Here is a 12,117-nt window from a genome sequence, read left to right on the forward strand (position 1 = left end):
ATGAAGACTTCTACATCTATTTCAGAGCTGCATATCCATAGCAAATATATATTCTAACTATGCATAAGAAAACACTGCTGCCTTGCTTGATTTTATTGCATGTTATCAACTCCTGAGCCCCAGAAAAGGGAATTTCCAGCCAAACGATTCTTTGTTCAATTTATTTATGGAAGACTAAATTGGTCTACTACTTACGTTGTGTCTTTTTATTCTGCTATTTTAAGCCACTTGTGGCTGTCCCAGATAGTTGCTGGCTGACAGGATTAGTCCCCTTGAGGGAAGATGAACAATTCCAATTTTACAACCACTTTTGGCTGAAGCAGCAGACCAGGGCATTGCTTTCTTCAGAAATGAGACTTTTAGTTTTAAATCATTTGCATAGCTACTGGCTTGGCTCCAGGATTTTCTTTTCTTTTCTTTCCCTGATCTGTGCGAAAGAAGAGATCACGAAGAGGATCCCTTGGATATTATGTTTGCAGATCCCTGAAGTCATGTAATCAGTTCCAGCACAAGAGTTTCTTCCTACTACAGATGGCAACTCCACTTTACAAAGGTCCATTGCACAATTTCAGTTGCACTACACTCAAGACAAATGCGCAGTACAACAGTAAACCAGATTTAAGCTGCATACTTTTCCACTGTGTTCTTTTTATAGGGAACAGACTTTCTCTTCTTGCTCTTCCAGGAGAATCTTTAGTTAGATACCTTGTCCATCTTATAGAAATATAAGGGATGGTTTTTCAGGCACATACAGCAGAAATTTGAGGTCCAGAAGTCACTGAACAATATTACATGTAAAATGGCCACATTCCCTCCCTGAGTGTCCTATCAAAAGGGTGCATCCTTGCTCCTTCTGTCATCTTTTATCACCCAAGCACTCTGGGCACCATCACCGGTAAATACACATAAAGAGTAAATGGTACATGTGCATCACACATCACTGACTGCATTTTGTTTTCTCCTGCAAAAGGATCCTTGGGACTTACTTACCTTCTCTGTCTATCCTGCCTACCTTGAATAATTCCTTATGGTGCACACAGCAGCAGATGATGTCTTTGTACATAAAGGCAGGAAAATGGACCTGCAGGCTCCACTGGGACATCCTACCACAGCCACAGTCAGATAATTAATAAAAAGTCCCTGTAAGCCTGTTTTATGGTAGAACTAAAGGGGAGGTTCTGGGCAGCACAGCCTCATTTACATGTAGGTTATGCTTTATTTTAAAAGAAGTATCCAGAATCACTGAAACTTTTCTGAAGTGGTAAATTTAAACTCCTACTGACAGCAAAAGTAATTGCTGTATGCAGATTAAACCCAACTGTTTGGAAAGTTCAACTCCATTTCCCAGCTCCATTTTCCACAGTGTAAGCATTCCTGTAGAACTACATTTCGTTGCACAGATGGTCTATGCAAAAAACACAACAACAACTACTCATTGTTATACATTTCTGGTGCCAAAACATACAGAAGGTTTATATGCCACTATGGAAAGGTAAGACTGAAGTAAGGCTATTTCTCAGGTAATAAAATCATCTTTTATTTCATCTTCTCTTTCATAAGGGTAGTTGTTGCCCTGAATGTCTCTATGCATTCAATGGACAATAAAAAGCTTTTTTTTTCCATAAGCATCAGCACTTCTAACTACTTCATTAAATTAAACATGTTTCTCACAACCCTTCTTTACTTCCCTAACAACCTGTCCAAAGTCATGTAAATCAAGGCCACAGCAATCTGATAAGAAAAATAGCTGCTACTTCAGAAGAACTGAGGCAGGTTATTCCCTGCATGGGACACATCTCTGGGTGTGAGGACATGAGGGCTCTGGCATCAGATTTTAAAAGCTCTGGTTTTAAAAGCCATCCTGCCAAGACAGCACATACTTGAATAAAACTAACACTCATCCAAGTCTGAAATCAAGGTAAGTGTCTCCTGCTTAATACAGCCCTCCTATCTACTGAGATAAATGAGTTGTGACAGTAAGTCTGAATAGTTCTCATGGATGTTCATGAACTTATGTTAAAAACAAGGCTGGGGAAAGGTTTAAGAGAACACACACAGTGTTTCCATAGCTAACTTATACAAACCTCTTGTTTCTACGAGGAAAACCTCTCTGAGTGTGGACACTCACTACATAGCCATACTATCCATTAACATTCTCACCTTGGCTTGGAATTTTCTTCTGTGCTAACCATCAAAGAGGTGCAAAGTTGAACTAGCTGTTGTGCTGAGGTGCCCAGCTGAATGGGGAGAAAACCTGGAGAGTGTCATGTCAGGGAGACAGATAGACATCTGAGGCCGCTGCCTCCTTACCCCCAGATGTGAACACACCACTCGCAGCCATTCAGTACAATCTGCTATGCTACTCAGCATTTTCTTCCTACTCCACCAAACCAATTAACTAGTAACTGCTTTTGTTCATCTCGCATCACACATATGGTTCTACAACTATTCCAAAATACCCAGTGAGTCCCCAGGGTTTTCTTTTTCGCTATTTTTTTTTTTAATTATTTTGATTGTAAGGCTCTGTCACAGCCTGACTGTGATGAGACCCAGCAGCACGTCAGACATACGATCTCTCCACGTTGTATGAAGCGTGCACACCGTATGCAGAGCATCATTCCCCCCGTGGCAGAGTATTTCCTTCCAATGATCTGTACACACAGCAAGTGGCACTTATTTCAGCATAATTTTTTAAAAAAAAAAAAAGTAACCACAGGTAACTTGGTAGTATACATGAGTTCAGAGTGCAGGCAGAGGTGTTTGTATCCAGTAGTCACAAAGATACCCAAAGATGCCTGTGACCTTTTTAGGTGATTTCATCTCTGACATAGTCAGGACCAAAGTCCTGCTTGCCACATTTTTATGTTTCTGATCATGTTGAAAAAAAATGTAGAAACATGTTCATAATGTTCCATGACTCACGTAATTTGTCATCCTAAAACTATAATTTCTCTAATTTCCAGCAGAAGGCCTGGATTCTGCAAGCACTGCCAATAGGATCCTTTTTCAATCAAAATTCACCTGTAAGAAGACAAAAGCTGAACTGTAATTTCTTGGCCACACAAATTCTAATTGCTCCTTCTTGGAAGATGCAATTTATTCACCAATAAATTCACCTGGCTGAAGTTGCAGGGGGTATTGAATAGACGTACTGTTTTCTCTTGCAAGTGCTGAACTTTTGAATCCCATATTTTCCACATTACATGAAGTTGCTCAGATAATAAACCATCATAATTGACATAGGAATATATATATACATACAAATCATAACTGTCCAAAATTAGTAAGGGCTTCAGTCTGGCTTCAAAATGCTATGTTTAAATTAACTATAAGATTTTCAATGCACTTCAACTATATTCTTCTATACAGGGGCAGAAATAGAGACAATATGCTAAAACTTACAGAGCTCCACATAAGTAGAGCGAGAGTAGAATTAAAGGAACCTGTGTCCAGGTCCTATATTCCCTCTACTTCATAATCCCCTAAGGGAGGAAAAAAAAAAAAAAATGTTGGCAAATTAAGCTATTGCTGGAGGGAAGCAAAACTCACACTACATCTTTCTGAAAGCAAAACTAATTTCAGTGAATAAACATTGATTCAAAAAGCAGACAGACAGATCTATCTCATCAGAATAGCACACGACTCCACTCCAACTTTCCAATCAAAATGGAGGTCAGAGGAATAGTAAGGAAATCCCCCAAAATACAGCAGCATGTATCTGTGCCAGGTTTCTGTGATCACTCTGCCTTGGGTAACAGCCACACATCACTAGCTGCAGAGTTCTTTGCACTCCTTAGGCTAAGCCATACTTGCATCCTCAATCTTGGTTACTTACAGCCACACAACCTGACATGTTTTCAGTTTACTTCAAACCTGGAAAACTCCTAAATTGGTCACCTTTTTTTAGGCAGTTTTCAGGTTTTCTCCTTTAAACTCCTCTCCACAGAGAAGCTTATACAAATTGTTTAGCTAGACTTGTTCACAACAATTGGTTTTCTGTTGCGTTACACAGATATATCTGAGGATTCCCTCAAAGAGCCTGTGATTACAAAACTCTGGGTTGGAAACACACGACTAAAACCATAATAGCACACAGATTTGTACAATTGAGTTGCTGAATCTTTTTATAGGTCACTGGGTAACATGAGAGGACAATCAAGTTTGACTTGTGGATGGATACAAGGCTGGTTTTGTTGTTGGTGGTGGTTTTTGCTGTTGTTTTGTTTTTTTTTGTTTGTTTGTTTGTTTGTTTGCTTAGAGGAGAGCAGTAACATTTTTTTTCTCTTTGCTTAATGAAATTTCTGAATTGAATACTGAAGAGATACCTGCCCTCATGCACTTTTATAGCATCTTAAAAAAATTGAATGATGCTAAAGCTGTTAACACTACCTATGCTTCAGCCACTTCCAGTCTTTCATTTCAGTGCTTGCACAAATACAGAAATGTACCTTATTATAAATAGTAACATATTGAATGTTCACAAATGCCAAGCTTATCTCCAGAGAAGGCAAATGAATTAAAGGGTGCTGGTTTTGTCTTTTTGTTGGTGCTGTTGTTTTATTTTATTTGTTTTTAATAATATTTAATATTTTACTTTATTTTATTTTATTTTATTTTATTTTATTTTATTTTATTTTATTTTGTGTGTGTGTGTGTGTTGTCTTTTTTTCTAATTTTTTCCTAAGGAAAGCCCAAGGCATGATGACTAATCAATGAAATGCATGGACAACATTAAAGAACAATTTTTAATGGTCTTATCTGACCTAATAAAAATCAATTTACCAGTCATCAAAAATCTCAGTAAAAAGTGAAGAGAAAAATTCTTAATTCAAAATCATGGCCTCATTCCAACAGGTGGAGAAAAGCAAACTGGAAAACATTCACTAAATGTCACTTTCATATTAAAGTGATCAAAATTGATCCTTCAGTCTCACACACTTTCTTTTAAAGTACACCGACTCTCGTTTCTTAATGTACAACACAAATAAATTCAGTATATTTACGGTTTATAAGAGAAAAAAATATCTACAAATTTATAAGGTTGCTCTGTCCCAGATAGTTTTGTGAAGCTAAACAGGAGACCAATTTTAAACAAAAGAAAACAAAAGTTTTTATAAAACTGTTTGATAATATTTCATATTTGATAATATAATGATAATATTTCATTTGGGGAATTCTTACAGTTTAATGTTGTTGTAAATATAATCAACATAATTCATTTTGGAAAGTAATTTTTAAGTAAAGCTTATATTCTTTTTAAAGGATTATAATGATTAAAATCATCCAAACAACCCTTTTCAATGAAAAGTTTTTAGTTTCAATTAATTCATATTTCGTGATAGGTTGAAAATATGGTTCAGTTAGCTTTATCTGGATTCTGCTTAGATTTCAAAAATCTCCTACTAAGACATTTTAAAATTCCCGGTTTCCCATGGAGTTTGTCTCTATGGCTTTCTCTTATAACTTGAGTCTTCATATTCTGACACCAGGTTTTATGGTATTTTTTTGTTGTTTGGTTGTGTTGTATTTTTTCCTTTTTGTTTGACTGACAAAAATGTTCCATGTAGCTAAAATCTACTTCTGATGTTATTGGGCATACAAATCGTGTGTGCATTTATGTTTCTTTAGTCACATAATTTTATATATTTCATTTTTTGAGATTACAAAACTAGTTACAAATAAAATGTAAAATTGGTTACTTATATTTTAATACTGCCAGCTTTTATTTTGTATTTTGTCTGTGAAAAATAATGAAACAAATACATATAAACAAGCTGATGCTGTGGTCATCAATCTCCTTATATGTCCTTAAATGGTTTTGTTGGCAACAATATAATGGGCATTAATCCACTGGATTTTTACTTCTAGAAATGAAGAGACCTAAGTAGAAGATTTATTTTCTCCTTGAATTCTTACTGATTATTTCTCTTCATTAGACATTCAGATTCCTCTGTGATGAGAGGCATAAAACTAAGACAGATGAGCAGACAAAGATAACTGTATAATTCAATAAAATCTCTGCTCAAAACCCCATCTCAAAGTAATAAGGACTTTACTTTCAGGGAAATAATGGAAGTATTTTAATGAAAGTAGTTAAGAGGTTTGACAGACCACCCTCTATTTGTCTACTGTTAGTTATTTAAACAACTTTTTATTTACAGAAATACAGTTATTTATCAAGTTTCCTGAAAGCCAGAGGAAGAACCAGAGAAATGTGAATGTGCTTAGATCATAAGAAATAATTGGATTATGTATGAGCTATCAACTAAAGCCTGTAATTGCAAAAATAACAGCAAAGCACAACTAATGAAATGGGATTACTAAATAGTCATAGTTGACTTCTGTTTTCTTCCCAGGCAAAGGGACTGGACTTGCAACCAGACAAGCACTTTCAAAGCAATTAAATGCTTGTGATATCAGCTGCAAGGTCGCCTCCCCAAACCAGCAGCACTTTTACCAGCATCCAGCAAACCGCTAATAAGAATCAGGAATGAAACAGCTGGGGGCTGCAGAATCATGTTGCCATGGAAACCACTGCAGGTGTGTGGTTCAAGGAATAATAAACCCTAGATTTTCAGGGTTTATAAAAAAAAAAAAAAAGGAAGAAAGGAAAAGAAGACACAAACTGAAATAAATATCACTAACCAAGGGCATTGCAAGCATTTTTGAAAGGAGGACAGAATAGCATTGTTAAATGTGATCTGTCAGGAAGAACATTACAGGAGACAAAGGGATTTAGCTAAAAGATACCTTGGTGTACAAAGTATGCCAGAAAAAGGAAGAAGAGAACAGAACTAAACAAAAGAAGAATACAAACACCAGAGGTCAATGAAAGAGAAGTAAAATCTATTACAGGTCACTGAGTTTAGAAGAAACAACAGAAGGAAAAGAACAGTTCAAAAACTGATATGGGAATCAGGACCTCTTGGATTTCATAATCTAGTTCTAGTTCTCTTGTGCCAAAAATCACTTGAACATCAAGTCTCTCCCTCGTATAACACATAGAGTATCCTTTCCCAGAATTAGCGCTCATTCATCTCCACATCTCAACATGTGTTGAGATCCATTCATCTCAACATGTGTTGATGAATCCAATTTTCAAAGTTTTTAAAATTTTTAAAGTCCTGAAACTCATTGAATTTGCTCAGCTTCTAAGCAGGATGAGCAATTAGTTCACATTCATATCAGTGGAACCAAGGCACCTCATATTCATCTTGCCTGTCTGAGGAATACTGGCACCCTAAATTTTCTTTACAGTCTAGTGAAGGGGACTTGTAATTCTAAGACTGAGCCAACCAAGATTTGAATTGGTTTCTGTCTCTCAAGTGGCTCTATAGGATGCAATATCAATGCCATTTTTAGTAAGACTGTTTATACATGTAGTTTCCTATTTGTAGATTTTATGAATACAAAGAAAAATGCTGTCCAGAGATGTAGAGCAATACCACTCCAGGCTCACAATACTCATGCAAAGGAAGAGGAGAATTCTCCGAAGATTGTGACATTTGCAAAGGAGGTCTAATATCATGCATGGTGATGGCCTCTCTACTAGATACCCACATACTGCTTTGTGATAAATTGACCTCCACAGAGCAGGGAGAGATTAGGGTTGTTTGCAAGAGTAAAAAAGAGTATGGACAGAGAGATCTAGAGATCTGGCTGATATGGATAATTCAGATTCCCTAAAAGCATTTAGCAAGATTATCAGTTCTTAAAAAAAAAAAAAAAAAAATTTCTCATTGATTAGCTTCTCAACATAGGGGCTCATCTTTGCAGTTTAGGAACTTATGATAGGATGTTTATTTTTCCCTGAATGATCTAAGTGAGATCATAATAATTATAATTCTGATAATTATAATCAAATAATCTGATTCAGAGTACTAACATTAAGAATGTTAAATGCTGCATAAGATCATCATTATATTGAGCAGTTGCTGATATAATGGCATGTAAAAATGAGTTATGAGAAATGTAAAGCAATTTGTCCACAAATTTGTCCAATTTGTCTATTAAGTTAGATATTACTAAACAGGAAAAAAGATTCCATTAGGAAGCAACAGAACTGGTAATATGAAAAGAAGAGGAAAGGAAAAAAAAAAAGAGAGAGAGAGAGAGAGAAAGAAAAAAGAGAAAAAATGAGAAAAGAAAAAAAAAAAAAGGAAAGAAAAAAAAGAAAAGATAGGAAAAAGAAAAGTAAAAAAGAAAAAAGACAATCAGAGATAACCCAAGGGCAGAGCTGTGGATTACTTGCATGACACAGGGGAAAAATAAATAAATAAATAAATAAAAGATCAGTAACAAAGTGAAAAGGAAAGTGGGGAGGAAAAAAAGCAAGAGAAGTAATTTTGTGAGACCAAAGGAAAATAAAATAAAATAAAATAAAATAAAATAAAATAAAATAAAATAAAATAAAATAAAATAAAATAAAATAAAAAGGGAAGAAAACAGAGATAACATTCATTACCAAAGGACAGAAAATCACAGATGATGAAAAGAACTGAAATATTTAGTGTCTTTTTGCTCCAATTTTCCTAAGATTAAACATGACTAGATACTCAACACAATTAACATTTCTAAGTGACAACAGTAAAACAGGCCAAAACAATGAAAGACTTCATTAAAGACAAAGAGTGAGATACAATCAAGACAGTTAAGCCTCGTGAAAATTTATATTAGGTATTTAAGAAACAAGCTAAAGCAAACTCCAAATTCAAGAGCCCAAGAAAGATAAGAGATTTTCCAGAGAAAAAGTTATCATAGTAACTAGCTTTAAAAGTAAAGAAATAAAAATAAATAAAAAAAAATCCAGGAATCACCAGGGAAGTGAAGATTAAACTCTGGTATTTGAAAGAAAGTTGAAAAAATATTAAATTATTTTGTAAGCTATTTGATATTAACATGGCAAGAAATATAAAAATGGATTGTCCAAAACAGATGGCATTGCACTAATCAAATTTACTTCCCTGTCAGGGCTATTGGACTTTGTATTGTGAAGTACTTTAACATATATGCCTTGCCCTTAAGAATGCTTCTGACACTTAACATTTACATAGAAAAACTAGGGAAATATCATTTAGGTGAAGTTAAATTGGTGCTTGCACAACCAATTGAAAATAATAAGAAAAGAACATATTCGGAGAATAGTTATCAGTTAGCCTGGAAAGGCAGGAGATGAAATGGAAGATCTGTCATAGGTTCTGACTTTCCAGTAGCGATATGGTTGATAGACCAGAAACAATTTGTGGATGCTACAATGCTGCAAATGCCATAAAGATTTTCTTAAGGCCTCTTATTGAAGAACTGCCCTGAAATGTTAAAAAAAAAAAAAAGTACATTTGAGGAAAAAAGTACAAATACAAAAATTAGAATAACTGTTTACATAATACTACTGCAGAAATGTAGCTGGGGTTACAATAAACCACAAACAAGATGAGTTGAGAACATGAGATGGTTGTCAAAAGAGCAAAAGTAATTCTGGAATGAAGATAGAGGAACACTAAATGAAGGCCATGATAAATAACCATTCCATTCTGCAAAGTACTGACAAGGCCTTAACTATGATACAAATTCAAATGAAAATTGACAAAATCCAGAAAGGGTATTCCAAAATTGAAAAAAAAAAAAAAAAAAAAAAAAAGATAAAAGAACTAAGAAAAAAAATATTTTCTTAAGATGGAGATCTTTTTAAATCATTTTCAATATGTAAAAGATTATAAGGAAACAATATTGTGATATTCTCCAAGATGCTAAGAGTTAATTTGAGAGAAGGATATTTTTCTACTACATTTTTAGGTAAATTACATAAAACAAAACTTTTCAATAAAATGACAGTGAACTAGTAGGACTGATTTTCTGTGGAGCGTGTCACTTCTAAGAACAGATTAAAAACTCTGACAGATACCCCTGTCTGGGTATAAATAATGCTGCTTCAACTCTAGATATAGACAAAATGATTATATTTGGCTTTATTTTGTGCTTTACATATTCTTAAAATATGTACAGGATTCCATGGATGCTTAGTCATTGAAATTGTCTACAAAATAAATAGGAATTATGTGATCAATAGCATGACATTGCAGCATCTCCACATGCAAAAAGATGTTCCTTGCAACACTTTCTCATATTCCATGCCAGCTACTCATGTTTTCCAGTGCTGGTGTCACTGGAAAAAGGCTAAAGTAAAGAAGATACGACTGTCCGTCTAACACAAATATAGCTTTTGGTATTAACTTGCTGATGGCTGCATCTTAGAACCTGCTACAGCTTATAATTTGGCCACCACTATTATTGTCAAATCACTACTAGAAACAGAATGGCAAGGTAAATATCCTATAATGCAGAGACTGTTTTCTGTCTGTTGTCACTGGTTTGACTTTCTTGCTAATGAAGATGTTTGACCTTGCTTCTGCTTCAGGTAACTATTGAGATAAACATGGATTAATTTCTGCAGGGAATCTATTTATTCAATATATTTGCAATTGCTTGCTTGCAAGAGGCTGATAGATATTTTTAAAATAATGATCTTTAAAAGTAAGAATTGGCTATTTGCTAAATGCATCAGACTTTGAGTTCTTCCCACATTAACTCTGAAAATAGCACAGCAGAAGGGTGGCAACAGATACTGTGCATCACTTCTTTTGGAGATAAAAAGGGCATTGTTTAATTCCAAAGTTTTCATTTTAGATAGCAGTTTTTGTTACTTCAACTAAGCATTCTGTGTTGTTATGTTGAATAAGCATACCAAGATATCCATGAAAACTTGGATTCAAAGTCACAGAAAATAATGTCTCAAAGTCCAGGAGCAGCTATGAAGAAAAGGCTGAATTAGCAGAGACAGATGAATCTTAGAGTTCAGGATGCATAAGCATAAACTGATAGTTGACAAAACTTGTACTGATTAAAATTTGTAAAAAACAAGTAGCAACAGATTTTTTCTCACATTTTGTAAAAGCAACCAAAACAAATAGAGGAAACTTTGCACTGGAAATGTGGCTACAGTGTTTCTAGCAAGACAATGATGAAGAATATGCAGGGAATGTAGGATACCTAATAAGATTACAAAAATGCAAATGTATGCATTTGGACCAGGACAAAAATGCAGTGAATGCTCTGCCTTCATATCAAGGGGGCTTTACATTCTACATTGTAGAAATGTGACAGAGCTAGAACATGGGCTTTTATATTCAGTGTCAAGGTTTTTTAATCATTTCTCCCACGTAAATTAATTCCTTCTTAGGGATATGCTTTTCGCTGTTTAAAACAAACAAACAAACAAAAACAGATATCTGGCTAAAAATAAAATATATGTAAATACAAATAAAATGTAAGTAAAAATAAAATATATAAAAAACGTAAAAAATAAAAATAAAAATCAAGCATGTTAGTTTATGTCAGTTTTGGCTTTCATACAGTACAGGACTTTACGACATTTCTTTTTTGGAAAGAATTAACAATTGAAGAGATGGAAGACACACGAAATTGTTTTTATATCAGTTGTAGTTAAAGTGAGATTAATGCATTGCTTTGCTGAGTAACAACCTGGACATAAGCAACATTATCTCTAGCCCACTACTGCCATTTCTAGTAACAGCCCTCATGTTTTGCACTGACTTTTCAAGGCTTCAGGACTGAGACTTTTCATTTCCTTTGTTTGAACTTACCTTGACCTGCATGGAACTTTGTTTAAATGTTCTTAGCCGTATCAGCATTTTTGTAACAAACAGCATACCCATATCTAATTTTGTTGTTTTGTTTTGCTTTGCTTATCTCTGTACTGTATAACCATAGTTTTAAATAGATCATAGAAATAAGCAGTTGTTCTGTATGAAGTGGCACATTTATGACTAAGACAAGGAAGTAGTGTGGAGGAATACAGGCCTAGTGTGACAGAAGGGGCCTTGAAAAGTCGGTACATGTGTTGTGGTGAAGAAAACTGGCATGGGATAGTCAAAAGATGTGGCACAAGCTGATGGTGGATATGCTTTCTGCCTAATTTTTAGAATACCAACCAGGTAAGAGACTGCCTAATCACAATACTGCAGAGTTAAGCAGGAACCAACTTTAATCAATAAACCACAACAGTGGCCCCACAAAAAAATCCTATACCAAAGCATGGAC

Source organism: Anas platyrhynchos, chromosome 3 (genome assembly GCF_047663525.1).
Source record: "Anas platyrhynchos isolate ZD024472 breed Pekin duck chromosome 3, IASCAAS_PekinDuck_T2T, whole genome shotgun sequence".
NCBI lineage: Eukaryota > Metazoa > Chordata > Aves > Anseriformes > Anatidae > Anas > Anas platyrhynchos.